This window comes from Sphaeramia orbicularis, chromosome 24, assembly GCF_902148855.1.
Source record: "Sphaeramia orbicularis chromosome 24, fSphaOr1.1, whole genome shotgun sequence".
Lineage (NCBI taxonomy): Eukaryota > Metazoa > Chordata > Actinopteri > Kurtiformes > Apogonidae > Sphaeramia > Sphaeramia orbicularis.
The window spans coordinates 11,351,911-11,359,044 of NC_043979.1; positions in this window are offsets into that span (position 1 = coordinate 11,351,911).

The window sequence follows — 7,134 nt, forward strand, 5'->3', positions numbered from 1 at the left end:
AATATATTATTAACTGAACATAAACCAAGTGTCTCCATCCACTGTCATTGATCCAACTCCATGGGTTTTACTGGTGAATCAGTGTTGTAGAAGATGATGGTGTTTCCACAGTAACTACAGAGCCTAACGGGTCATATCTGATGACCATGAAAAGATGACAAACTGCATTTTACACCAATTATTTACATGTATTGATAGGATTAGTGGATCATCATGCAGGTACCAGTTTAGATCAGTAGATACTTTTAGTCACGAGTGGATATTTGGGTTTTTATGAGTTAAGCTGAAAAAACAAACTGACTTCTATAAAATCTGCACTGGACGTTGACACAGAGGACACATTTTTAAACACAAATAACAGTGAGTCAGTGGGGATGCACGTCTGATTAGATACTTCCCTGACATCGTCATGTGGGTTTTATTCATTACATGATAACAGATGAAGTGAAATAAATCGATTTGCCAAATTTAATCACACTTCATGACAAGTCAGGGGGCAAATGACGGGAACCAGAGTAGGGGCTCCACTCTCATTGGCTGCATATCTTTTTGCTCACATTGCCTCTGTTAATCAAACACCAATGGATTAAGAATTAATTTTGGAAACCTAGCAACCACACTGAAAAATACTGTTCATTTCAATCTCTGACTGGAAACTTCTCTCCAACCATTATTACTATAGCACTAGAATTTAATATTATAAATGAACATTAACCTTCAACATCATTATTTTCAAAGGTTCTCCCTCGAGGTTAAAGTTTGAGACAATTTCAGAGTTTCAGTATGTGTGATTTTACCTACAGTGTGGTATTATGTGGTGAGAATCACAATAGGGAAGATGACCCCATTCTATAGTTCACCCACTCCCAGGAACAAAAATGATTTTAAAAATTAATCACTAAAAAAAATAAAATAAATAAAACTAGAGATATGAACTTTTATAAAGTTACCACTGGAAAGGCATGAATATGATTACTTTTGTGCTTGGTTTCACTGAACATGTATTTATAGATTTTCCCTTTCAGAGCACAAATTTTGGTGAGGAGTTGTGCCTGGAATGACTGAGACAGTTTGACCAGGAGGAGGCGCTGCTGACGACAGAGAAAGAACAACAATCTTTAGTATTAGTATATTGTACATGCAGACATGCAACAAACACCTAAATCAACCCTCTACTTTTATCTCATCATTATCTGAACAATGCAGGATCAGTGGGCTGCCATGTCACGGGAGCCTGGGAGGCAAATGGGGGGGGGGTAAAGTGCCTTGCACGTCAGTCAACAATTTATCTGCCATTTCCGAGAAATTGAACAAGGGATCCTTCAGTCACAAGCTGGTTCTCGAACTTTCTAGACTTGGGTTGGAATCTTCCTTAAATCTTCCTTAAATTTTGTCCACTCGTGTTATTTGGAATAACAGAAGAAGAACCCACAGTGTGGTCAGATTTTCACCTGTGTTATTCCTGGTTCTGAATCATTATTGGAATTATCCACTGAGATAAGATTACCAAATCACCATGCTCAACAGGTGATTTGGTAAGGCAAAAAAACAAAAAACAAAAAACAAAAAACATGAAAAACAGGAAATCTTCAAATGTCACTTCTCTGTGTGGGTTCTTTCCACCATGTCTTGTTGCCATTTTCTTTCATTTCCTCTGTGGAATGAGTCTCCCCATTCTGGATTTACATCTTTTGCAATGGCGATCCTGAATGTCTTTAAGTATACACTTAAAAGAGAAGAGTCAAATAGCATAAAGGTTGTACAAATTGTGTTTTTGTAACTTCTACTTACATTTTAACTTTAAGATACCTACATACAATATTGCACTGGGGTGATGTGGTGGTGGAGCATTTAGCACTTCAGCCTCACACTTACATGGTCCCAGGTTCAGTCAGATTTAAGCCTCTCTCTTTTTAATACATTTCACTGTGCATCTTATCTTACTAATAATACGATACCTTTCACCCATCACATGCATTTTAAGTATAATTCATTGAGATTTCTAATGAGAATGCACTTAAAATTAATAATAAAAAAAAACATCCTCTCATCACTCGCCCATAGGTTAGGCTCCAGCACCCCCGTGACCCTCTCGAGGATAAAATCATTCAGAATATGATTGGATGAAAAACATCCTGTTGATACAATGTTGGAAATTAGTGTATTTTAACCCATAAAGACCCAAACAACTACTGGCAACCAAAATCATTCACTGATATAAAACGTTTAATAACTGCTGATCCATTAATCCTATCAATACATGTGAATAATTGGTGTAAAATACAGTTTGTCATCTTTTCATGGTCATCAGATATGACCCATTTGGACATTCAGAGGCTCCGTAGTGAACATGGAAACACCGTCATCTTCTACAACGTTGATTTTCCAGTAAAACCCATGGAGTTGGATCAATGACAGAGAATGGAGACACTTGGTTTATGTTCAGTTAATAATAGATTTTCACAAAAAATGATATTTTTTCTTAAGTTTTCTCTGTTTTGAATATAATAACCCTCAACTTTAATCTGAGCTTTAATGACCATCTACATAAACAATACATTAAAAGTAGGAAAATAAGTGATTTTTACTCAACAATGCAAAATACAGAGCATAATATTAGAGAAAATGATGATAAATCACTTAAGATAGGTTAAAAATAGAGGAGAAAAAAAATCATTTGGGAACTGCCACAAAAGCAGCACTGGGTCTTTATGGTTTCAAGGCTGAATTCAGTTTCCGAATTAGGTACATGACCACTTTACCTCACTCTCAACAACATTTTGTAATTGCAGCAAAATACTACAGCATACTGACACATAACATTACACAAATTAGTCATAAAATAAAGCTGCAGATAGATTTTGTTACAGATAAAGGGCACCTTAATGCTGTACATAAAGGTTCAAGTTGTGTTCAGTCAGCAGGATACAACCTGACCAGCAGGTGGCACTGTTGTGTCACAGAACCCAGACCAGGGTTTCCTGCACCTTGCTATTGTTCACTTAATGCTCCACTCATTTGGGTTTGTAATTTAGAGCAGAATTAAAGCACAGCCTCTCCTCCATTCATTGGTCTGTTTTACACATCAAAGTCAATGACTGAATGCTTGGAAGGTCATTGAAAGGCTTTCTGTCCTATCATTGGTTATCATCTGTGTGCTAGATGTGCTACGCTCTCATCCAGGGAAAACACATTAAAGGGGTATTCTACCCAAAAACAGATTTTTTTTTTTTTTTTTTAATTTTTTTTTCAATCAACTTGGACAGTGTAAACAGACGCAACAAAAGCAAAAGGCAAAGCTTTAATCTGCCTCTGTGGATGAAAAGAAAAGTGGACTTCCATCACAGATTAGCACCTCATTTATTTGAACAGTAACAGTGAGATGAGGGGGATTTTTTTTTATACACAAACCTTGAATTAAAGGCTCAGGTGTTTTAGATTTTGTGTGATTTAGGAAACTCTAATTGCAGAAATGGATTAGAATGTTCAGACATTTGTTTTCACTGGTGCACTTTCTCAAGAAAAAAGACTAATCAGGTTTTGAATCAGTCATTTATATCAACAGAGGAAGTCTTTCCACGAATGATCACAACAACCTTTTTCCCTTTATTTTTTATTTTGTGATCGGTGACGTCCATTTTTGAAAAGATGGACTCCAGTCACTGAATATTTCGGTTAAGATTCCTTCACCTTCGCTGCTTAAATTCTGTATTACGGTGGAAACTCATGTCTATGTGATTTCCCTCCCTATATGTACAACCTTAACATAGTTGGAGATTTACAGTCATAATGTGTGTGCTCTATTTCTGCATTATTGTTTATATGCGATGGATGAGGCCCAATCTCAGATTTGTTGGTTGTTTTTTTTTTTTCTTGTTTGTTATGTTTCATGTTAATATTTTTTCTTTCTTTTTCTCAATGATGTTAATTGCCTGTTATGGAAAAAAGATGGCAAAAAAAATAAAAAATAAATAAATCTTGAATTAAAGGCTGTTTTTTTAGATTTTAGGTGATTTAGGGAACTCTAATTGCAGAAATTGATTCTCATATTCTGACATCTGCTTTCACTGGTGTACTTACTCCTGAAAAAGGACTCTTCATGTTTTGAATGAGTCATTTATATCCCATTCCATGAATGATCACAACAACTTTTTTTCCCTTCTTTTTATTTTGTGATGGGTGGCATCCAGTGTTAAAGTGCATTAATGTCATCCTTGTTTTATTGGAGAACAAAATATATATTCTGTCTTGTAAAAATTGTAAAACAGACAAAGCAAACTACAGTTTTGGCTGCTACAGTAGGGGAGGGGGAAGCATTCAGCTTACTGCTAAGTCTAACTACATCTCATTGAACCTTCAGTTACCTGGCGCTATCGAATGTATTATGACAGTTGCATGTTTGGTGAGTTATTTTGATGGTAAGGACAAAAAGAGGTATAAGAAGTAATGTGTTTAGTCCATGGTTCAGCTTCATGACCAAATGCAGAGCCGCTCTAAACAGACCTTGACATCATAACACATTAAACTCTTACTGTTTCACAAAGTAATTGTTATGTTCATGTTAGATGTTTTCAGATGGCATTGTAATTTGCTAGTCTATGGATAAGATGCTGAAGATCATCGAAGCAATTGTCTGAATAGTTTCATTCATTCAACTGAGCCACTTCTCCCATAGGACTCCACTCAAACAGATCAGACACTGGTCCCTTTTTGAAGACCCTGAGGCTGCAACTTCAGGCTGGTTTTGCCTAAAAATTGGAATCTATTGTCTCTTTAGTCAGATATTCATTCTTGTGAAATTTAGTTAAACAATGTTTAGTTAAATAATGTTAGCATTAGTGTTCAGGGTGTATCCCACCTTCGCCCATAAGTAGCTGGGATAGGCTCCAGTGACCCCTGTGACTCTGGTGAGAATGAAGTGGCTTCAGAAAATGAAATTAGCATTCTCGCTATCAGACAATATTACACTTCACTCACTCACGACACTCACTTTATCACTTTACCACAATATCAGTTTTACCCAGAGGCAATTTCTCATAGACTGCAAGGGAAGCCCAGCTTCCCCTAAAATTACGAAAATTAAATGGTTAAATATGTACAATTGTGTTGACATTTCATTGACTACAAATGTGTTAGAACACGTTTATCTCAAAGACGAGTTTGTTCAGAATCAGCTTTATCACAAATCAGCGGACTCGATGTTGTTCACTTCTCACACATTCCCGTTGCGCTGTTTTCTATACGATCTCTGCTCAGTGCATTTGTCCGTAGACGCTCAGCGTCCATGCACTTCAATGGGACTGAGTGGAACATTTTTTTTCATTGCCTCAAAACTGGACGGTAATTGGATAAATGCCACGATGTTGTCCCGCCCCCAGACACCCGGCGTCTCTGGGGGTGAATGGAGCTGTGGGTGGACCTTGGCTGGGCTGGACGCTGGGCTTCCACGTGCTGATTGGAGGATCAGTCGAAAGGCTGAATCCCGTTTGATTGACAGCTATTTTGAGATCTACTCCTTCACTTGACAGAGTTCAGTTTAATACCGTCGCGCATTCTGCTGTGAAATCGAGAGAGAAACCACTACGAAATTACTTGTTCATTTCTTGCACTGTAAATAAAACACACTCATTGCACTTTCTTGTTTCAATTTAACATAATTTCAGCGTTTTCTTGTTTACTTACGATAAGGTCACTGACAATTTTCTTCAAAAGGAACAGAGAGCCGAATTTATGTTTGAATAACTTGACTTTTTTTTTAATGTAAGCCGACAATGAGCTTTCCCTCTCTGAAAGACGAGCAGCCGCCACTGGTTTTACCAAATACTCAGGTGTGTAAATATTGCTAGATTTGTAGTTGTAGCTGTAGTAGACGCTCATTTTCATTCTGCCTGCACTCGATTGTATGTACAGCAAAATCATAATAAAGATTGACTTGATATAATCCAGTTTCAAAACAACTGTAACATTTGCTTGTTTAGTAATGTTTATGCTAACTGGGTATTGCACTACTGAACTGGCATTTTCTATTAAATATTTGCATGACAGAAACATATGACAGTTTTGTTACCTCTTCATGGTTCTTTATATAAGATATTTGCTTCGGCGCCTACATGAAGTCTGATTTAGAGGCAGACATTTGTTGGTTTCACAGAGCTGCTGTAGCTAAGGAGAGTCCTTGATGAACTTTTGCAGTCCAAACAACTCTGTGTATATTGCGATTGCTGTCATGGATGTATAGTAGAAAACAGAGATCTTTGTCAGCTTAATAAGAGAGTCAAAAGTCAAGTGTCAAAGTAACCTTCTCCCGGCAGAAAATATACTAACAAAATACAACACAAACATCAGGTAAACACATAAGTTCAAGGGAACATCTCAGTTCAATTAATTTCAATTTAATCGTATTTGTAGAGCCTTATATCACAGCAAGGTTGCCTCAAAGGGCTTTACAGAAGATGAAGGAAACAGATTAATGTCCCAGGCATCCCAGATCCTTAGACCCACCTTCTCAGCAAGGAAAAACTCCAAAAACCCAGTGGGAAAAGAGAAACCTCGGGGAGAACCACAGTGAAGGAGAGATCCAGTCCCATAGATGGACGGACTATAGATGCGCCAGGACTGATGGACATCCATTTCCGGATGTAGTTCCAGTCTGTAAAGATGCAGTAGGGTGGGGGTACATGAGGGTGTCCATCTAATCAGATGAGACAAGTGAGGGTGAGGAGGTCCATCCAGACATACTGTATCTCATATTAAACCTTCAAGAGGAGTAGTCCTTATACAGATGGGTATTTGCTTAAAGATAGTAATTCAAAGATTCAAGATTTAAGCATTTTATTGTCGTGTGTACAGTAAAAAAACAGGTTTCCTTGTACGATGAAAATCTTACTTTACCACCCACATTGAATGCAAAGAGAATTTAAGATGTATAAAAAATAGAAATAGAATAATTTAACTAGGAAATTAAAACAAACAAAACAAAGTGGCATTTACGAATGTCATGCAAAAGAGAATGAGCATAAAAATATACAAACTATAAACTACTATTACGAAGAAAAAAAAATATATTTACATAAATATGCATTATCTGAGTAATTGTACAAACTGCCAGAGGGAAATAAGTCTGAGATGAACAGT